Raw genomic sequence first — 23,126 nt, 5'->3', positions numbered from 1 at the left:
CACTCTGTGGCATGTGGGATCTTCCCAGACCAGGGCACGAACCTGTGTCCCCTGCATCGGCAGGCGGACTCTCAGCCACTGCGCCACCAGGGAAGCCTGTGAGCCTCTTTTTAAATGGCATATATAGCAAAGTATTGCAGGAACCTGGAGCTTAGAAAGAGAAACGCTTTAGAGCTGAGATGGAAGGAATAAAAGAATGATGACAGATAAAAGGATGTCTCAGAGATGGAAATTAATGGTGCAAGGAGTAGGGAGGCCCAGCCCAGGAGGGCTGGAATAGCCTGACTCTGTGGGACAAAGCGACTTCTGAGGAGTATACTTGAAATGAAATTTTAGGACGTGGTTGGTTAAGTGGTTCCATGTATGGTTTTGGTGGCCTTCACCCTTCATGCATTAAGTTTCCTTTTCCATTTGTTGCACCAGAGAGAGAAGTAGGTGCCGGTTGGTTTCTTAAGCACAGTCATTAGTGCTTGGGATGGTTTACAAAAGGAGCATCTGTTGGGTCAGCAGCCTTTTCGGATAACCTGTGGCTGAGAGCACTCCTGCCCCACTGTGGGTACTGGGGTGTCCTGGAGTGGATTTCTTGGTCCTCAAGGGCTCCTCCATGGCTTTTTTGGATTTCTACAGTGTTGTAATCTGACCCCAAGGAAGTGTACTGAGTAGGTGAGAAGAGAGTCTGGGGATTATCAGTACTGGAAGGAAAAAAGCCCTTCCTCTGTGGTAGCATCTGGGGGCAGATTTACAAAATACTCTGTGAAAGAGGCCCTTGATGGTAAACATTGGTCATGGGCTCTTGGAGAGTCAATCAGAGGCACTAACTGGGATGTCTCCCCATAGCTCTAGAGTGTTTCGCCATTGGATGTTACAATAGAGTAAATAGGTAAATGGTACACTGTGTGTGATGGGTGGGTGGCTGGATGGATGCATGGATGGATGAGTAAATGAAAGTGAAGGAAAGAAGAGATCCACCAGCGTGACTTGTAAACAGAAAGAACTTTTGTTCTACTTGGAGAGGCAGAAGATGGCATACATAGCAAAGAGGAGTATCTTCTGTGTATCCGTTGGGAATCATTTTGGTACTAGTAGCAGAAAAAACAGCTAACAGTGGCTTAAATAAGAGTGTATCTGTCTTGCTGTATAAGATCTTGGAGGGAGGAGGTTGTTGCCATCAGTCCTGTGGCTCAATAACCTGGTGCTCTGGGTCGGCATCTCTGCTGGCCTTTTGGTCTCCTCATGTTTCTGCAAGATGGTTGTAGGAATTTCAAGCCTCAGCAAGTACTGAAAGCCATCCCCTCCCCCAAGAGCCACTTTTAAAACATTTACCACACACCCTTACCTATATGTCTTGCATTTGTAGCAAGTAACACCTAGTAGAGGCTCAATGTATATCTTTTTGAATGAGTGCACAGGTGTCGTAGCTCCTTGTTAAATCTGAATTTCAGATAAATGCTTAACAATTTTTAGTATAAGTATATCCCAAATATTGCGTGTGACATGCTTATACTAAAAAAAATTTTTAGTTCATCTGAAATTCAAATCTTACTGGGTATACTGTATTTTCCTCCTAAATCTGGCAACCCAAGGGCATAGGAGTGACTTTATGGAAATAGATTTGACGATTTGCCTCTGTTTCACAAAGTGAGGGATACCTGTTTGAATCCTTCTTAAGCATATGGGATGAGGTGGAAATTTGGCATCGATTGTGCAAAGGGTTGAAACAATTTATCTAGAGGGAAACATGAAATTGGAATTAGTAGTTAGTGATGGAGAATTAACTCAAAATTCAATAAATTGTGGATGGTTTGTAACTCCTTAGAGATATTTCTTAGTGTTGGTTTCAGAGCAGTGAAAAGAAAGCCCACTGCCAGCTGGGACCCACAGCATGTCAGTAAGGGGTCATTTGCTCAGTGACATCTGTCTGTGATCACAGGAGAGATTTGAGCTGTGTCTGAAAGTAGGGCAACTTTAGCCTGGTGTGTCTGATGCCACTGGAGTTGCAGATGGGGATCTGATTTTCTATCCCTGCCACCTGCCACTGGACGGGGGAGTTTGGGAGAGAGAATTTCGGAACCTAGAACTTGTTTGAAATGCAAATTCTTGGACTCCACTCCAGACCTACTGCCTTGGAGGTGTAGGGCCCTGCGTTCTCACATTTTAGCCAGCCCGCAAGGTGACTCTGATGTCCACTTAAGTTTGAGAGCTACTGTTTTAGTTGGTGGAGAAGCCATGGAAGAATGTTTGCCTTGCAGTCAGCAAAAGGGCCACTGCAGTTTCAGGGATGGGAGCACAGCTGGCCTGGAGGGACCACTTGTGGACGAGGTAATCGCCCAGGTGTTACCCCGATATCAGGGTACCAACCTGCCCTTAGGAATATTAACTCAAAGAAGCAGGATGGCAAGGGATCTGCGGTGCCTCTGAGGAGCAGTGGGGAGGGCTCCGGCGATGGTGGAATGGCTCATGTTGATGTGAAGATGTGGGGAAAGACCGGTGGTAAGTAAGTACCGTGGGTTCTAGTCCTGCCCCGGCCAGGACCTTGCTGCCCAGTTGCTTGCTTTTCTCCAGACCTCAGTTTCTGATTGTGTAGAATGAGGATTTCAGAGGAACAGCCTAACTCTGATTCTTTTTAGCCCAAGCTTCTCATGCAAAAGACCAAGAGAGCAGAAGACAAGGATTCCCACTAGCTGAGCGTGTCTTTGGGTCCCCCTCCTCGCATCCAGGCCGCTTCCTCTCCATGTTACCCTCATTTGGTCTACCCCACTTGCACAAGAGTTCTTCTGGCAGCGTGCCTCCTGAGGACATGAGTTGGGGACTGCCTGTGGCTTGAATTCCAGAGGACGACCTGGAGTGTGCCGGGGGGCCTTGGTGGACTTCAGAGCTGAGTTGACATTCCTAAACTGTGGGGTGGACAGGGGGAATGCTGGATGAGCAGACTAACCTGCTGGGCCTCACTTTTTCCATCTGAGTAAAGGGCTGAGGATCCCAGACTCAGCAGGGCGTGTGGTGATGAAATGAGGCGAGGCCTTGAGTGACCAGTTCTCTCCCGCCCCTCCTGCCACTCCCGATAGGATCATCCCAAAGACCCCTCACTCATGCCGCCTCTGCATCTTCAGAGGCCGCTGCTCAGGACACATGAGGTCGCCATCCTGCAACCTTCCATAATCTGAGGTGGCTTACGTTGGAATTCAGGGCGCCCAGGAGGCCAGAGCGAGGTTTGAGTGGGTCAGATTGCTGTGTGCTGTTGATTGGTCTGGGAGGGGCCGGTGATGGGCCTACGTGAGGACAAGTTGGGTGGCAATATGGGATGATGTCATGGTCCATTTTACCTGGACACTGCAGATTTTTTCAAGTTTCTTTTGTTTTTCTTGTCTTTGGTTTGTTACTCAGGCACATTTGTATTACACTTATCAGTTGAGCATTTATATGTTCAAAACAGTTATTACTTGTCTGTGTCTCCAGTGTGGTGTCTTTTGTCTCAATTTTGACTTTGTCCGTTTGATCCTATGAAGTAGGTATAATTCTTTCCCCCGGTTTACAGATGAGGCCACAGGCTTAGTGTGAGGGAAGGGGGTATTCCCAAGGGTGCACAGGCAAAGAAACCAAGATTTGAGCTAGTTTGTCTGACTCCAGAGCGGACACTTCCATTTTTCCAGGCAAAGATCAACCTTTTCATTTCTTTGGAGTTATGTGATCATGTGACAGCGTAGGGAGACAGACCATTTCTGTCCTGCCGGTCACTGTATACCCTTGCAGCTGTCTTAGCCAACTTAGTAGAAAAGCAGGAGGCAGTCCTCAGTTGCCTGGAACAGTTTGCAAGATGGTCCAGTTCATCATTATTGACAGGTGGGGGCTGATTTTTAATGCTGTCAAAGAATAAACAGATACAGGGGTTTACCATTTATAACTTAAGAAATATATACCTGGGAGGGGAGGAAGTCCAAAACAAAACCACCAACTAGGTAATTAAGGAACTGTCAGATTAAATAGAGTGTCAACCTGGTTCGCCGTGTCCAGCCGCGTGTGTGCTGGCTGGTGTGTTTAAAAATAAACGAGCAATAACTACAGTAATGAGTGAACCCCAGACTGTAACTGATGTGCTTCCAAAAGCCAGAGGTGGTGCAATGCATTTATATACTAGTGGCATAGCCAAGGTGGGAGGTTCTTAGTGAAAGGCTGTCTGGGGGTACATTTTAATGGGATTCCAGGAGGAAGTGGAGATAGCCCTCTCGTTTTTGTTTATCCAATTAGGGGGAGCTGGAAATTTTTTAAAAACCTACTCCATCCATTTCTTTAATGATCATCTGAACAGCTAAACCATCTGGGACTACTATGTATAATTGTTCTCTAAGCTGTATCCATTTTCCCTGCTCTGCAGATATATCTATTTCCCCTCCTCTTTAAATAAAACTGATTAATTATAAGAAATTGGTATGAAATGAAGCTCCGCGCTTCTTAGCAGTTCTCAGCCCCCAAGTGATGTGACGTTGCTCTCAAGATGGAGAGGGGAGATTTGGAGGACAAACAAAAACAAATTAGCCGTGGGGATAGGCAGCTTAGATGACTGTAAATGCGTAGTTGTCATTGTCACCCTCACCAAATAACACACCTCTGTGAGTACAGCTGCCACGTGAGGCAAATTCCTGAAGGCACTGGAGTCTGTGCCATAGGAACATAATTTAAACTTGACTGTGGTTGAGGCTGCTGAGGGATGTTGGGGGCCAAGGTTACTGGCTCTTCTTCCCCCTGTTAATGCCTCTACTTCCTTTTTTGTTGTTGTTGTTGTTGTTTGTTTTGTTTTTAAAGACTAGCATGTTACTAGCTTTTGTCGCTGGCCTCAGTAGGTTGCATGATACCCATATGTGTGTACACACACACACACACACACACACACACATTCTCCCTCTCTCCATCCTTCTCTCCCTTCATTCTTCTCTTCCTCCATCCCTCTTTCCATCCCTCTGTCTCTCTCTCCATCCCTCCATCCCTCTCTCTGCCCCTCCATTCTTCCACTCCCCTCTCCATCCCTCCATCCCTCCATCCCTCTATCCCTCTATCCCTCTCTCCCTCTCTCCCTCTCTCCCTCTCTCTGCCCCTCCATTCTTCCACTCCCCTCTCCATCCCTCTTTCCATCCCTCCATCCTTCTCTTTCTCAACTGCTGTGACTCTACCCAGCCTTGGTTTCCTCCAATTCTCCACCTGTTCATTGCTATGCCTTGGCCGTCTTTGGAGCCAAGTTGAGATTTCCTGATATTTTTCCATCCATGATGGAGTAGAGGGTGTGGCTCACCTAGTTGCTCAGCGGACTGTCATTCTGCAGTGCCTCATAGCCAGTGGGTCCCTGGCCTCCGTGAACACTTCCCTTGAAGGCCTCAGGTCCCATGGACCATCTGATCCTGCCTCTGCCTCGAGACTACTTGGATGCTCGGGGAAGGACCATTTCTCCAACTGAGGCTGACATCCTTACTGGTCCAAGGCTGTTCATGTCCAGCGTTAGGCCTGGCATCCAGGTTCCTAGCTTCCCTATGAAGGTAGCATCCTCCATCTTGTTCTTCACCCCACAGGCTGTTGAATGGGGTACAGGAGTGATTAAAGCTCTGTAGAGGCGAACTACCTGGGGTTGAATCTTGGCATTAGCTTCTACTTGTTGGATGATTGGGACAAGTTACTCTGCTTCCCTGGACCTCAATTTCCTCGTCTGTAAAATGGCACACCACTAAATATGCAGCAAGCATGAGCTCTTTATTTTGTGAAACCTGGAAGAAGCAACTTTTATTTAAACCCCACATTTCTGCTCGCTTTCCCCTACTCTGTGCTCTTTTCTCTCTGTCTGCTCTCAGGGGTGTTTCTGCTCATATCATTTGGCTGGAGGTGGCACGAATTTCTTTCTGAACAGCACCGTATGAATTAGTCTACTGTGGGCGGCTTACCTCCCTTCTCTACAGTAAGATGATCAATGCCATTCCTGGTTTCCAGAGCCTTCTTCAGACTTTTATTCCATTTGGTGTTTTAGGACACATTTAAATGCAAGTATGAAGAATTGGGATTGAGGCTGGGTAGTAGCAGAGTATTGTAATACAGAGGTTAGAACCCTTGAAAGAGATCAATCCAGTCTGCTCTTGGAGTCTCCGTTTCATACTCTCTCGCTGCAGCTACAATTTGTCCTTCCATCCCTCTGTCCTTCCATCCCTCCGTCCCTCAGCTCCGGCAGTTGACAAACTTGGTAGCCCCAAGGCCACACTTTGCCCTTGCACCTTAGCACAGACTCATTTCTCTCTTCTGTCTTGTTTCCACGTGTTCACCTTGCAAAACTGCCACCTCTCTGGGGAATTAAGTTGGAGTCAGGTGTTTCTCATCCCGTTACCTCTCCTACAATGCCTGGCATGCTCATGCCTTCTCTGGGCCTAGCAGGGTGCCTCATACACAGTACGGGCTTAGTAAATGATGAATGAATGACGTTCTAAAACAAGGGTTTGGGAACAGTTTGTTATCAGTGCTCTTTTCCAGTTCTGTGATTTGTTGCTTTGGAAATGTCTAAAAACTATAACTCGTCTTTTGAGAAGAAAATCACACAATATTTATATTCTACTCTCATACCCCACTGTTGGGGCAATGACCTGTTGAAATATGTCCCTGGTTTTCAAGAACTTTGCTCTCTTCCCTGAACCTCTCTACTAGGTTTTCACCCCATACCACCCTTCCTTTATTGTAATTTACTATGTATGTTTTTATTTGGTGTTTGGATTGTGGTCTCCCTTTCCTGTGGCCTATGCCTAAGCCTGTCTTTTCCACCAAACAACAGCAATGCCTCACACATAACACACACTCAATAGATAAATAAATGTCCCCTCCCAATTCCAAAAAAAAAAAAAAGAACTTTGCTCTCTCTTTCTGTAGTGTATGAGACCTCCTCAGTGCCCTTGAATCATCATGCCCGCCGTTGGGGCCACCTTCCTTGATTCATTCTACTCCAGTCAAAGCAGTGCAGTTCGAATGCTGTTAATTCCTCAGAAACCACTTGCATCGTTTTGTTCCTCTGCTCAGGAGAATTGAATGGGTTTCTGGTGCCCATTGTGTCTGGTCTTAAACGCCTCAGTTGAAAGGACCATTCATGGTCCCCCAGGACCATGCGCTCTGTAGTTGTCAGCGCCACCTTCCTTCTCCAGGCAGCCCCACCTCCGTTTTGTCCCTTTTCCCATGACACGTAGTATGGCTTCTGCGTCTTTAATTTAAACCATTGTTCTTCCTAACTTGCTGAGTACCCTGGTCAAACCATGTCCATGGTCATCCGTTAGACCCAGATCTAGCTATTTCCTAGGGTCAAGGCCAGGATTTCCAGTTTTGGTTTCCCACGTAATTCTTTGATTCACTGACTCCTTAAAAACTAAATGCGTTTTAATTATATTATTTAATATAATTTGCATTATATTATTCTGCATTCTCGAACATTTTTTACCTCCTTGAATTACTTGTAAATGCCTTGCTTTCGTGAGCTATCGTCTTCCGCTTCTTTGGAAACCGCCCATGGTAACTCTTTGCTTATAGAGTTACTCAGACAGACATTTGTTGAACGACGATTGCATTTTCCAGATAGGAGCACAGACCCCAGGGACGGTGGAGTTAGATAATGACTGTGAAATTTTCCTCCTTTTTTCCACCTCGTAAGAGTCTGGCAAGAGAAGAAGGAACATCACGTTAGTGTTGCGATTAATTCTCAGGGGAAAGTTTAATTGGTCCCAGGGCTCTCTATCGATGCTGTACCTGGGCAAGGGACGTTATCCTCAAGGGCATTTCCGTTTCCGTTGGTGATGCTGCGCTGACCTGCTGGCTGGGTCGAGGGAGATACACTGTATGAAGGAAAGGTACTGATTTGGGTCTGATACAATCCTCAGCCGTCAAGCAGCAATCCCAGTGTCACCTCCTGCAGCAGAATCATGGAATTTAAAACTGGGAGGGGTCTTTTGAGGTTGCCTTGACTACTCCAGCCATGCATACATACATTCATGTACCCAACAGATATTTATCACCTGACTACTCCATGCAAGGTTTTCCACTAGGCACCATTAAGAGGCTGTGAGGAAGCGTGAAATCCACTTTGGAGAACAGGCATCAATCAAATTGGGGGGTCCTGAGGGTTGTCCTGATTCTACCATTGAATGGCCTGCAATGAAGGTTTTTGAAAATCGGTGCATTGCAGCGGAGAATGTGTAGCGCTACCCCATCATGGTGTCTGGACAACCCTGAATAGAGGAGAATGAGTTATGATGATAGACAGTTACTGGCGCAACAAAGAGCAGTTTTAATCTGAGTAGTCTTGGCGTGTTCGATGCAATTAACTACCGAGGGTAAAATTATCTAGAACCTGGGTGCAAGTCCCAGTGTCACACGTTTTAGATCTGTGACTCTCTGGTAAGCTGTTTAAGCAACCTGAGCACTGGTCAGAGGCAGCTCTTTCGGAGCAAAAGGATCGTGTTTTTAGGCTCTAGGAAATACGGGTTTGAATCCTAGGTCTGCCACAACTGAGTGGTATGTCTCTTGAGAAGTCATTTACTTCCTATGTCTCGTGTCCCTCAGTGGTATAAAGATGGTAATGATTTTGATGGGTTGACTTGTCCCCCTCAACATTCTTATGTTGAAATCCTAACCCTCAGTATCTCAGAATGTGACTATGTTTGGAGATGGGACCTTGAAAGAGGTAATTAAGGTAAAATACGGTCACGTCCAGTATGACTGTTGTCCAGTATGGACAGTATGACTGTCCTGATCCAGTATGACCATTGTCTTTATAAGAAGGGGAGATTGGGACACAGAGGAAGAAAGGAATATGTGAAGATACAGGGAGAAGATGGCTGTCTGCAAGCCAAGGAGAGAGGCCTCAGGAGAAACCAACCCTGCCAACACCTTGTTCTGGGACTTTCAGCCTCCAGAACTGTGAGAAAGTAAATTTCCCTCGCTTAAGACACTCTGTGGTCCTTGGTTATGGCAGCCCTAGAAACCTACTCCAATGTGACAGTCACCTGAAGAGGTACAGTGACTCAGGAGACATGTTGTCATATGATGTCTAGGTTAAGGTGTGTGGCACAGGGCAGGCATCCTGGCAAAGCCAAGTAAAACAGGTCCAGGCTGGCATCTCCATCCAGGTCTCTGTGGACACATTCACTACCACTGCCACCTTCTGTGGCACCCTTTCTGGTGGATAGACTCAGGGTCTGGTGTACCATCATGTTAACTAGATTCCTCTATAAATGCCAGCTCCTCGGAGTGTCAGCAGCTTCTCTTCAGTCTGTGCAGGCTGGTCACATGGCAGTGCTAGGCTCCACTGAAAGCACTTTTTCTCCTCCAGGCCATGTGGTGGTTGAGTCCTGAGCTATGCATCCTGGGAAATGGTCAAAGACCTTTCTCCTAAGGGTCCTACAAGGTGATATTTGGGGCCGTATCGTCCTCAGCCCTTCAGACTTCGTCAGCCTGCTCGAGTGTCTCTACCTCTGAAAAATCTTGGCTTGGTCCAGCTGGCACATGTGCCCAAATGTCCATTTGATGGGTCTCTGCTTGGAGATTCTGCAGACATTTTCAGAGCCGAGGACACATTGGTTCCCTCATTTTTATCTCTCTGGCTTTCTCAGATGTGCTCGCTGTTGTTGATTTTCATGGGGGTACTTGCCCAAGGCCTGCACAGTACTACTAAAATCACAACAGTGACATCAGCCACTTGGGTGTGTGGGTAGCCAGTGGGAGTCAGCTCCATCTGGAAACTAAAAAGAGAAGCACAATCCTCTTCTTCTTTTCCTTCCCCCGGACTTTTCTGTATCTTTGCAGGTAGACAGGGCCAAGTAGGGAATTTACAAATTGACACCTTTTTTTTTTCCCCAAGCAGCTTGATGTTTTAAAAAAAGTTCCTTTGATTCCAAAGAACTGGGAGCAGGGAGTAAGCTTGGCCGGGAAGCCAGAGCACTTGGAGAGAGGTGGTGGTGGAGGGTTGCTGATGCATGTGTGCCTGGAGGCCTGTGTGCTTGGAAAACCTCGGTTGTACACTGCAAATGTAGCAAGAGGAACCTGATAACCATTTCCAGCTGTTAACACCTGGAGACTTCCAAAGTTATTATGAAAAGAGCATCTCCGGCAAGCCAAACTTTATGAATTTTGTTATTTTAGGTCAAGTGCTGTTCCTACTCCTCTGGGCATTCCGTGTATTTTACTGATGGCCACGCAGTAAAACCATCAGGCTGCTGGTGCCAGAGGGCATGGGAGGTGTCCCTTTAGCAATTGGCAGGAGGACGACAAAGATAAAGGCACATCCCACTCATATCAGGGTAGTAAGGGAGGCGAGTGGCTTTTCCCCTTCTTCCCATTTCTTTATTAGTCATAACATTATTCCGCTGGAATTGGTCTCTGTGTGCCAACTCTGGATCTCCTGGAGATGACTGAATTCTTACTTGATGATGGAGGTAATGATTTCTTTTTCAGTCTGCTTTCAACCTGCAGTGTTACCAGGATGTGAACTGGTGTAGGATCATGCAGACTCTGTGGTGGTAGCTGCCTTAGGGCAGACAAAGGCCAATGCATGGGTTTATACCTGTGCATTTTGAGAACAAGAACTTCTAATGGTAGGTTAGTTGTGCAAATGATCTTGGACCCAGGCATCTTGTCTTGATTTGCTGAATCCTTTCTTTAAAGCTATTCAGTCATTCTTTGCTAAGAATCTCCCCCACTCCCTCCACAGGGGAGTCCAAAATTACATCACGTTGTTTATTAATTGTATTAGTGTTCATGAGGCCAAGACTTACTTGCTCCAGGTCACGCAGTGGGTTGCTGGCAGAGCTGGGACTTGAACCTGTGACTTCCTTCCCAGCCTGATGCTGTTCCCTTTATACAGAGCTACTTTTGCCACTTTCTAGGAGTCCTCATCTTTCTACTCCTGCCTCTGCACTGCAGAGGGTGCCCCGAGAGGGAGCCTTCCTGGGCCCTGATGAGAGGGTCTGTCTTAGCCATTGGAGGCCTGTGTCGGGATGTGGGCCGGTCCTTGTGATTCTCCTTTGCTATAATGGGAAGCAGCCCTCAGAAGAGAAAGACTTGCATTTGTATGCAGCCAGTCGGATGGCGTTGAAATAAACGCAGCGCAGATCAAACTACACACAGCCAGCACGTCGCGGGGAAGAGGAACCGAAATGGAATGCTGATTTTTCTCACCACCTTCTTTAGAAACTTTCTTCCTCGCCACCCACCGGATGATGCTGGCTGTTGGGGCAGTCTAGCATTGAGATGAAACGCTTAGGTTTGGGAGACTGCCCTGTGTTCAGATCCATTTATCGATGGACGTATTTCCCATTTATAGTCTGTGGGACCCTTAAGGGAAGTCACTTTTCTGAGCTTCAATCCTTTCATCTATAAACTGGGCCTCTTAATGTCTCGCTTATAGATTTTAAGAGAGTTAAAATAATAGATGAACATAAAGTGCTTTGCACAATGCCTCGAACATATTAGCATTCAGGAACGGGTCGGTGCTATTCTTATCAGCGGCAGCAGCATTGTTTCGACTGCCTCATTGACTTGGATGGATGTGGGAGTGTACGTAATAAAGTACCCAGTCTAGAACCTGGCCTCTGGTTATCGTTAATAAATGAAAGCTGTTGTAGTCGTGTGGGAAAGCTCAAAGATCTGAGTAATTCAGCAGATACCACAGGACTGGAGGAACCTGGGACTTAGATTCTTCTCCCAGCCCCGTCTCAAAAGAACTGTACTGCCCTGGGCCAGTTGTTTTGTTTTATGACCTCACGTTCTGCATCATTTGCATGGGGGTAACTGAGCTCTGTGGGATGCTGAAAAGAGAACAGAAGTGAGGTGCCTAGCTCGGGGCTGGAATAAAGCCAGGGCTCCATCAACGGCCGTCGAATCTGAATTGCTGGTCCCATCAGCATCGCTCTTTCTGGAGAGTAAACTGTTGGTTCATCCCAAGAACTATACATCGTGCTTAGCCTTTAACTCAGTGATTCTATTTTTAGGAATGTACTGCTCTCACATACAGATTCTAAAGGAAGAGGTGGGGCTGGGTAGAGTGGAGCCTGTCAGAGGGCTTCACAGTAGCGCTGTTTACAGCAGCTCAAATTGGAGACTCCACACGTACCCAGCGTTGTCAGGCGTCTTGGGTGTTTTGATACCACAGAGCCCTCTGGGGCTGTGGGGAATGTCAGATGCCTGGAAAGCGGACGTGGCTTTCAGTTTGTGGGGTGTCCCATTTGGGAGGGAGTTGAGCGGTGGTGGGAAGGCAGTGACCCTCTATTTTAACTGAGGTCCAGGGAGGGCTGGCGGTGTTTGAAATCATTCCATTGAGCACCATTCCCTGTGGGTCCCCTGCTTTGGCCACAGCCAAGGCACTGCCTTGGAACCTCTGCAGGGCCTGTCCCGTGGCCTCAGGGGTCAGAAGGCAGTGCCAGAGCAAATCCAGCTTGTTCAGATACGGGGCTGCTTAGATGCCACCTAGGTGATTCCTTTGGCAACAAGTGACATTCGGCAGAGGGCACGGCTGACAGAGGCCTTGAAGAGGCGGGTGTTGCAGGGAGGATGTGATGCACAGAGAGGGTAGGAGGGCAGGGAGCCTGGGAGTGGCTGCAGTTGTATGTGTAAAGGCCGTTCTGTGTGCAGACCCTGGGCAGAGGCTTGTGGGTGCAGGACAGAGGGATGGTCTCCTCTGCCTAGGTTCTCTGATGGGCCTTGTGCTTGGGGAATGGGGCTTGGTCACACGAGACTCGGGGATCCCCCAGTGGCACCGAGAGCGTGCCCAGAGGGTGACGATCGTACATCCTCAGAGAACCAGCGAGGCACAGTGTTCACGAAGCTTTTGGCCCCGAGTGAGCACTCAGCGTGTCAGTTGCCTTCCCACTTCCTAGAGGCGGGGGTCGGGGGGTGGTTATTTCAGCACGTGGCCTTTTTAGACATATTACAGTAATCATCTGGTCAGAATTTCGGGGAAAGCTCCCAGTTTCCGGTGCCGCCGGCTGTCCACTGATGCGTACTCATCCCTGATTGCAGCTCTTCAAATATAGGTGTGTGTCTTTGGAAACATTTGAATGGCATTGGGGGCGGGGGGGCTGCAAATCGTTACATCTACCAGCTGGTGATTCCTTCTTTTCATAAAGTCATTACAGCCTATGATAAAAGAAATGAGAGTCAATAAAATGGGGAATTAGGCATGTGGTAATTGCTAAGATTTAAGACCTAAAAGTTCGGCAATTCAGTGCTTTAGCGATCTTATTCTATCATCCCTCCGCTTGATGTCCTTTAGCCAGCAGCTCCATATTGAGGATAATTCAGCCTGGTACACAGATCCTTTTGTGATTTGGCCCGTGGCTTTGCCTCCTCAGCTGGTTTCCTCTTTCTGACATTTTTCTTTAACATTCCAGAAGGTGTACCTCAAACAGTGTATGTATATAAATTTCCTGTGGCTGCTATAACAGATTACCACAAATTTAGCCCCTTAAATTAATACAGATTTATTCTTGTATACTTCTAGAGGTCAGAAGCCCAGCATCAGTCTCTCTGGGCTAATGTCAAGGTGTTGGCAGGGCTGCATTCCTCGGCTTGTGGCCCCTCCCTCCATCTATGAAGCGCATGTCTCCAATCTCTGCTTCTGTTTTCACAATGACTTTTTCTCCGGTGCCAGCTCTTCCTGCATCTCTCTTGTAAGGATTTTGTGATTGTGTCAGGTCCGGTCAGATAATCCCGGATGATCTCCCCATGTCACGATCTTTAATCGTACCTACAAAGTCTTTTTTGCCTTATAATGTAACATTCGCAAATTCCAAGAATGAGCACTTGGGCATCTTTGGGAACTATTATTCAGCCTACCCTCATGTGTCTTTGTATCTTGTGTTCTTGCTGCCTCCGATGCCTTTTCCTGCCTTGTTTGCCAGGCTAACTCCTGTTCAGAACCCAGCCTCAGGGTCTTCTCTGTAAGAATTCCTTGGACCTCCTTCCTTTCCAGTCCCATTGATCTGGTAATGTGCCTCTCCTCCTTGCCTACCTAACATCTTGCACCTGTACCCTTAGTAGCATTATCACACACCATATAGTTGTCAGTTTGTCTGTCTGTCCCAGTCGTCCTTGCAGACAGGGACTGCATTGTAACCACCTTCTTATTCCTACCACATAGACCCATGGCTGCACTTCGTAGGCACTGGTTGATGGGTGTTCAGGGGACCAGGGCAGGAGCACACCTCCTACCTTGAAGACATTGCCAAGGAGAAGCCCTTTGTCCTGATTTCCATGCAGCCTTGTGGGCCTGGAATTGCATTTCCTCCTGGGACCTGAGTCTTTTGGGCTTCAGCATGTCCAGGTCCCATGTTTTCCTGTCCCTTCTGCTGTCTAATTCCCTTTGTTGGACTGCAGGAGATCAGCCTAACGAAGTGAGAGCAGAGACAATTTCCAATTCACACGTATATTGCTTTGCCTTTCTGTTTCTTGGTGAGGCTCTGAGGACAGGGGTGGCTGCAGAAAATGTTCTTTCATCTAAATGATGTTCCTGTGGGGAGCTGGATTTGGACTTTTTGCTGGGCTGTGGAGAAGAGTGGGTATGGTAGACTCATGAACCCAGGAACAATGAAGACACAGAAGTCAATGCAGAAACTGCAAGTTCGATTCAGTCAACATTTATTGAGAACACACCGTGTGTCTGCTCCCATGCTAGGGCTTGGCGTCCAGAATCAATGTCTAGCATTTATTAAGTAGTTATTACGTGCCAAACATTGGTCCTAGTTCTTTCATTCTGTCACATCCTTGACTTGATAGAACTGCCCTGGGAAATATAGGCCCCATGATTATCTGAGTTTTACAGATGAAGAAACTGAGGCAGAGACAAGTTGCCTTAAATGTTTTCAGTCATGCTCCAGTAAGTGGCATGGGCTCCAGAGCCCACTGCTGTACCACCTTGCTGATGGAGAAGACTCAGTCTCTCTCCCCAAAATACTCATGGTCTGGAGGTGGCATCTGAACTGATAGCACACTGAAGGGCGAGTGGATCCACGCGTGGTCAGAGGCTTCAGAGGGCATCCCAGGCAGAAGCAGTTAAATAAAACAAAAGCAGGGAAGTGTGAAGGTGATTATTTTGTCCAGGGAAGGGTGAGTAGCAATTCAGGATGGTTTTGGTGGCTTTTAGAGTTGTAGGAAAGATTGACAAAGAACGAGAGACCTGGAGGGACAGGAGGGTGTAGCCAGAGAACGCATTTCCCAATCTGTGGTCTGGAGGTGAGCAGCTGTAGGTGAAGATGATGACAGTAATGTCTCTCAAAGTGTGATGGGCATACACACTTCCTGGGATTTTGTTAAAACGCAGACTCTGATTCATAAGCCTGGAGTGAGCTGGTGAGTCTTCCTTTGTGACGAGCTCCCAGGTGATGCTGATGTAGTCGGTACCTGGGTCATACTTTGAACAGCGAGGTGTAGGGGGGATGAAGGTGCTACAGGGAGTGTGGGTGAAGGTGCTTGGAAATGATGCCCTTATTTTGCTGTCAGGCTAGAGGGTTGGGCGGGTCTGTGATAATGTTCTCAAGAAGAATGGCAGTAGATGGAGGGGAAGATGGGGAGGGTGGGCAGAGCTATTCTGCAAGAGGAGGAAGAACCTGGAGTTTTGCAGGTTCATAGGAGGCCGTTGGAAAGAGAGTGGTGCACCAGTGACAGTTAGGCTCGATGGCTTGACGGCAGGTTCCCTGTAACAGTGGTTTCACCAGAGGGAAGCTAGTTTTTCTCTCACATCCGAGAAGTCAGGGTGTTGGCAGTGTAGCGTGGTGCGGTAGTTTAACGGTATCGCTAGATCCCAGGATACTATCTTGCAATTCTCCCATCCTCAGCTGTGCGCCAAAGCACCTCAGTGTCCATCGTGGCTCTTGGATGTCAACATCCTTGTAGGCCAGCAGCCAAGAAGAAGCAGGGAGAAGGCCAGGACGGGCGCACATCTCAGAGGGCAAACTGCCTCTGGGTGGCCTTCCTGAAGTCCCACAGCCATGCTTAGCTGCCCTAGAGGCTGTCGGGTATACAGTCTTTTCTCTGGCTGCTTTACTCCCCTGAATGGAAGCCGGGTTCTCTTCCTAAGCAGACAAGGGAGAGTGGCTCTGGGCTGGCAACTTGGCCGGCCTTGCCGCAAGTGGAATCCATGGTGAGCATGTAAAGGTGGGGTGGGGGGGGAGTGGATGTCAAATTAATCAGATTTCAGAGCACACCTGAGTGATGGCCCCCTATGCTCATGGGGCTCTGAATGTTCTCTCGCCCTCTGCTTGTCCTAGTTCCTTAGTGCATCTCTCTCCTCTACCATAGAAAACCTATCCAAAACCTTCTTACCCTACATTGCCACCTCCTCTGAGAAGTCCACCCGGACTCTTGAATCAGAATCTGTCCTCCATCCCCTGAATGGAGTGTGGTCTTGGCACCTCCATCAGCCTTCATTTCATTCCATTTTATATTTTATTTAGTCATTTGCACACGTACCTCTTCAGATTTCGAGGCAGCATCTGTCCCCCAACACGGTGCCTGGCATAGGATGAATTCCCAGGACATTTTTTTTTTTTTTTTTTTTTTTGCAGTACACGGGCCTCTCACTGTTGTGGCCTCTCCCGTTGCGGAGCACAGGCTCCGGACGCGCAGGCTCAGCGGCCATGGCTCACGGGCCCAGCCGCTCCGCGGCATGTGGGATCTTCCCGGACCGGGGCACGAACCCGTGTCCCCTGCATCGGCAGGCGGACTCTCAACCACTGCGCCACCAGGGAAGCCCCCCCAGGACATTTTAGTTAAACTTCACTGAGTAGTTACACTTGAGTGATCAAGCTGCTGGCGTGCGGTGCTGGGTGATTTTCCTGAAATAGGGCTCCTCAGACTCTAGACTCCATCAGAATCAGCTGGAGGGCTGGTTCTAACAACTCCCCCTTCCCCCAGTTTCTGATTTAGGAGACTTGGGGGGCCTAAGGCTGTGCATTTCTAAGAAGTTTCCGGATGATACTGATACTGATGGCCCCAGGACAGCCCTTCAAGAGATCATTGTCCTTGAGAAACACCCAGATTTGTTTCTTCCCCCCCCCCCCCCCCCCCCGCCGGAAAACGTGCGATGTAAATTAGGCCTGAAAATAGACATGGGAATTCAATACAGGAATATTAAGTCAATGGATGAACTAGTAGAGAAATATCTGAGGTCAAGAGTGCATTAGAGTTTTGTTTCAATTTTTTTCTCAAACAAATCTCCTATATCACCTAATCTTAGATGCTGCCAATTGTAAGACACACCATTATTTTATATAAAGCCAAGAAATTTAAAAAGGCTTTTAATTAAGCTGTGACACAATGCTTTCTCATCCTTTTGAATCTTTTATACTTATTGTTTTTTAAAGATCTTTATTGGAGTATAATTGCTTTACAATGGAGTGTCAGTTTCTGCTTTATAACAAAGTGAATCAGCTATACATATATTCCCATACTTATTGAAAGAGCCCTTTTAGACCTAGTTAGGTGGGTTTTATCATATTTTACTGCTATGCCTACATATGAAGGAAAATATGGGCAAGCATGTTGGTTCAGGTATTTTTTAAAAATGAATTAATTTATTTTTGGCTGCATTGCTGCCCACAGGCTTTCTCTAGTTGCGGCGAGCAGGGGCTACTCTTCATTGCGGTGCGCGGGCTTCTCATTGTGGTGGCTTCTCTTGTTGCGGAGCACAGGCTCTAGGCACGTGGGCTTCAGTAGTTGTGGTGTGTGGGCTCAGTAGTTGTGGCTCGCGGGCTCTAGAGCGCAGGCTCAGTAGTTGTGGCACAGGGGCTTAGTTGCTCCGTGGCATGTGGGATCTTCCCCGACCGGGGCTCGAACCCGTGTCCCCTGCATTGGCAGGTGGATTCTTAACCACTGCACCACCAGGGAAGTCCCAGTTCAGGTATTCTTAAAGCTTCTTCGCATTGAGCCTCACTCTTTGGAATCCTTTCTCTACAGTGTCATTGCCGTCTGTGTTTTCTCTATTGTACTGTCCTCCATGTCGTTGTGAGCATCAGATCGCTTGTAAGAATCCTGAGAAAGCATTTGTACCCACTTTGCAGCGCTGTGGAGCTAGCTTACTCCTGGCTCCTCTTTTGGGAATGTTGTGGACACACTGGACCCTCCACCTGCCCCTTCCCACAACCATGTGGGGCATAGGGGTTAAAAAGTGACCCCCCGCGCCTCCACCACTGTCTCCAGGATTTTCATGGAAGCCACTGACACCTGTTGTGAATGTGCTAGCGGTGCAGCTGTGTTACCACTGCTGTATGCTCTCTAGTTATTGCTGGAGGCTACTTGATTTCAGAGATGTTAGAATGTGAAAAACAGTTTGTCCTAGAATTAGTACGTTTTTAAAATATCCACCACGTGCTGGGCACATGCTTCACTGTCATGGCTTTTTGTATAATCCATCTCAGTTAATATTTACGACCGTTGTCAGAGGTCAGCGTTGTGACCTCAGGTTTAGAGATGAGGGCCTTGGATCCCCATTAAACATGCAGACAGGTGGCATGCGTTCACTCTTCAGATTTATTGAGCTCCTACTATGTGCCCGTCACCATTCCATATACTGGGAATACTGAAGTGGAAAATAGGTACAGTCGGCCATCCGTATCTGCAGGTTTCACATCCATGGATTCAACCAACCATAGGTCAAAAATACTCTGGGAAAAAAATTCCAGAAAATTTCAAAAAGCAACACTTGAATTTGCCGCACACCAACAATTGTTTACACAGCATTTACATTGTATTAGGTAAAATAAGTAATCTAGAAGTGATGTAAAATACACAGGGGGATGTATATAGGTTTAATACTATGCCATTTTATATAAGGGACTTGACATTTTGTTATTCACGGGCGGGTCCCGGAACCAGTCCCCCACAGATATCAAGGGATGGCTGGTTATAAGATTGGATCATATCTGTGCTATAAGAAAAAAATTCAAGATATGCCAGGTATTATGGAAGGCTTTTTGAGTAAACACTAGAGTGAAGTGAGGGTGCTCGCCATACAGATAACAAAAGGATGCAGGTTCCAGCCAGAGGAAATTGCAGATGCAAAGGTCCTGTGGCAGGACTGTGCTTGTCTTATTGGAGGAACAGGTCTACACAGTTTTTACCTACAACACTGTGAGAGCGAATGCTTGGGAGTTTCTTCCCACACCAGTTTTCTGACTCTCAGGACTCCAGCTGGTTGTCCCACGATTTACTGCTTGCACTAACTCTCCAAGGTTAGTTCAGACCCCATGGCTTAAGGGCTCAGTTCCACACGACTGTCCCCACTTCAGATTCCAGTCACATATCTCAGGTTGGCACCTGCACTTCTGCTCAACTGGGTATAAATTCAGGGGGTTTCCACAACCCCCCCATCTTTGGAACTCAGGGAAGTGCTTTACTTACTATCCCTGGTTTATTATTAAAGGATACAAGTCGGGAACAAGGCAGGGATCACATATGCACCCTCTGTAGGCGTGCTTCTCCCAGGACCGTGATGTGTCCATCAACCTGGAAGCTGTCTGGACCGTGTCACTTAGGGGGTTTATGGAGGTTTCATTGTGCAGGCATGATGGATTGAGTCACTGGTCATTGGTGCTTAACTCAGTCTCCAGCCCCTCTCCCCTCCCTGGGCATTGGGCATGGGGTGGGGCTGAAAGTTGTGACCCTCTAATCCTGCCTTGGTCTTTCTGGTGACCAGACCCCATCCTAATGCTCTCTAGGGGTCCCCAGTCACCAGTCATCTCATTAGCATACACAAGACACTCATCATGCCAGAATTCCAAGGGTTTTAGGAGCTGTGTGCCAGGAACTGGGCACAAAGACCAAATATGTTTGTCACAGCAAGGAAGCCAGTGGAGCTAGAGCAGTGGAAGCTCAAAAAATGCTTGATCAGTAGCCCAAGCTGGGATGTAGCTGGGCTGTGATTTCCAGATCTTTGGGTTCTAAGTTCCGGGTTTGTCCACATGCAGGTAAGTATGGGAAGCCACTTTAGATTATATTCTTCTCTGTTTCCTAGAGTGAGTTCAATCTTTTAAGAAAGAAACGTCTTGATTAATTCAACTGCAGTCACAAGGCAGAGCAGAAAAATACTCTCATTGTTGTCACCACTGTGCTGCCTGGGAAGTACCCACAGTGTCTGGCTCCTGAGTAGTGGTTAAAGCAACCCACGTAATGATGACAGCAGGTGTGGGAAAGTGGACAAAGGAGATGACATAGAAATACAAACATTTCATTCCCAGTGCACGTTCTCAAAATAGAACATGGGACTTTCAACTCTTTCTTCTTTGAAGAACGTCGTCAAGAGAGAGACTCTAGTAGCTCACTGTAGAGGAAAGAGCAGAGATCAGGGTTTTGATCTCCGCTCTGCCAGTAATTAGTCATGGGACTCCCATCTATTAGAGTTCAGTTACAGACTAGAGAATGCATGAGTTTAAGCAGAAAAGGACTTGTTGCCATTATTAGGTGCCTTGCAGAATTCCAGGAGAAGCTAGAGGCACAGACTGTCAGCTGAGGGGCAGTTCTTGGAACCTCCCAGAACCAGATCGCCAGGGAAACTGTGGTTAAGAAGCCACTGGGACACCTCTCCCCATACGGACCACCTTGTCTGCTGGGACCTGTGAGGGCAGCACGGGCACCATGTTTTTTGGTACTCATGAAGTTCAGGACTGAACTCGAGGATCTAATCACAGATGCCTCTGGAAAATACCAAATACCTCTTACTTATACTTGCCAGAAAAGAGTCAAGGCAACAGAAGAGCTGCCCTACCCCCTGATGTTCATTTTTGTGTCTAATCTCACACAGGTGTATCTGCTTGGTGAAAACTAAGTTTCACAGTAGGTGTCCAAGATGTAAAGGCATTTGGAGAATGTCTGATTTGTCTCTCAGTATATGTAGGGGAAATGTTACAACAATCCTATTGTAAATGGGAGAGGATAAAGGGAAACAAAGGGAGGTAAGGTTTCTGCACTTCACTCAAACTAGTAAGCTGTCCGCCCTAGTAGGCGTTGCTAAGTTATGTAAATATAATGCAATATTCAGGGCAACCACTCCAAAAGCCATACAAAGAGATACACTGAAAAACACCATCAGCAAATCAATGGAATTCTAAAGGAAAAGCTTGAGGACCCCACAGAAAGCCAGGAAAAACTACCATGAGATGCCATCACAAACCCACCAGAAAATGGCTAAAATTAAAAAGACTGACAACATCAAATGTTGACAAGGATGTGGTACAACTGTAACTCTCATACTTTATTGGTGGGAATATAAAAGGCTTCATCTGCTTTGAAAAGAAGTCTGGCAGCTTCTTATAAAACTAAATAGACACCTGTCCTCTGACTCTTCCGTTCCAGTTGTAGTTGTTGCCCAAACTGCAAACAACCTTGGTGCTCGTCAGTAAGAGAATGGATAAATGTGATATATTAATATGACGACATAGCTCATACTGAGCAGTACAAAAAGCCAGACAGCTGATACATGCAACAACGTGGGTGAATCGCACTAATGTTACACTCTGAAAGAAGGCATACCCAAAAGATTATATATTTGATTCCTAATGGACGAAGTTCTGGGATGGGAAGAACCAATTTATAATGGAAATAAATTTAAAAAGTGCTTACATGTGGGGAGTGTGGGCAGAGGTTGAGTGGGAAGTCGGTTGAGTGAATTACATCATTAGCCCAATATGGTCTGTATCTTAAAGGTGGTTTGGGTTACATAGGTACAGATATTTGTCAAAACTCACCAATGGTTGGTCTGTGCATTTCGTTGTATGTAACTTTATTAAACCCAAGTTAATACAGTACATACCAAAGTGGCTAGAGAATAATGGGCTGACGAGTAACTTATTGTTTGGAAATGCATTTAAAAAATGGGTTGATGGATGACTAGAAGGATAGGTAGGTATGATATAGCAAGTGTGGTAAGATGTTAATAATGGTAGAGTGTAGGTGTAGGGATATACATGTTCACTGTAAAATTCTTTTACCGTTACTGTATGTTTGAAAACTCTCATAAGAAAATGTTAGGGAAAAATCTTGAAAAAAAAAAAATCATAGAATGTGTGGTCCCTTCCTCTCCTGCCTCAGGTGGTGGTTGGTTGGTTGTTAAGAAAGTTAGTCCAGCTGTCTGGCACTATGTTATGGGACACGGTGATTTTTGCTGAACTGAATATAGGGCAGAAAGGACTCAACACCATCCACAGAAGATGCCCAATGAGGACTTAACTACTTCTCTTAGTCTCAAATGATAGTCCCAAACTCTGATTTCTTTGATTCCCCATCCTGGCCTCTCTACCCCAGAGTCAGTGGCAGCCATGCCAAGACTACAACTAGCCATTTCAGAGATAAGGTTAAGTGTCAACTTTTATAGTTGGAAGGGACCAAGGGGGACTACCTAATCATATTTCTTTTTTTTGTGCGAATTTACCTAAATCAATTGGGTCATGCAAAAACCTTACATGATTTTGTTAGGTAACAGTAGTGGCCAAAAAAGTTTGAGGTGAACAAGGGTTAACTTCCCACTACGTCCTCACTCTGTTCATCAGTCAGGAGGCATCAGGTGATTCAAGCCACCTGAACAGTATCCGTATCTCTGCCTTCTGTCATTTCAGATGCTCTGGCCAGCACCTTGCAGACAGGCTCATGAGAGGCAGGCATGGCGATGTTATAGGGACCATTGCTCTCACCCCCGTAGCTGGTATGAGGCAAACAGAGAGCGGTCTTTCCAAACAGAGGCTAGAAACAAGACTGCTTAGGGATCACCCCTGGGATGGCATCACTAAGGATGGTGATTCCAATCTCTCTAGGTTTTCAGTATGTTTATGAAAAGGAGGAGAGAACCTCTAAAATATTTTAGCCGGCCCACATTTCTTGAAAACCTTCTCTCACCAATGAGCCCTCTTTTCTATGCCACTTACCAAGCTGCTATGTCACCAAGAAAAAACTCATTCCAAAATTTACCACGTCCAGATATTGATAACCTACTACCTACAGCCTACTTCGGGGTTGAGGTTTTCCAAGTAGAGTGCCTCTTGTTTTAATTGTCATCAAGTATACATAACATAGGGAATTCCCTGGTGGTCCAGTAGTTAGGACTCTGTGCTTTCATTGCACGGGGCCCAGATTTGATCCCT

General features: G+C 46.8%; 1 protein-coding gene and 1 non-coding gene across 2 annotated transcripts in view; both read left to right on the top strand.

Annotated features, from left to right (window-relative positions):
- Window positions 1-23,126, top strand: part of LARGE1 (LARGE xylosyl- and glucuronyltransferase 1) — a 590,826-nt gene that overhangs the window by 203,075 nt on the left and 364,625 nt on the right. The window lies entirely within an intron of this gene.
- Window positions 12,363-12,500, top strand: LOC114886274. Its single transcript, XR_003791282.1, has one exon. It is a non-coding gene; the product is annotated as a small nucleolar RNA SNORA76 (small nucleolar RNA).

This window comes from Monodon monoceros, unplaced genomic scaffold (genome assembly GCF_005190385.1).
Source record: "Monodon monoceros isolate NGI ecotype Baffin Bay Population unplaced genomic scaffold, NGI_Narwhal_1 Super_Scaffold_6, whole genome shotgun sequence".
In the NCBI taxonomy this organism is placed as follows: Eukaryota; Metazoa; Chordata; class Mammalia; order Artiodactyla; family Monodontidae; genus Monodon; species Monodon monoceros.
The sequence above is the reverse complement of the archived record's forward strand: the minus strand, read 5'-3'. Positions and strand labels throughout refer to the sequence as shown.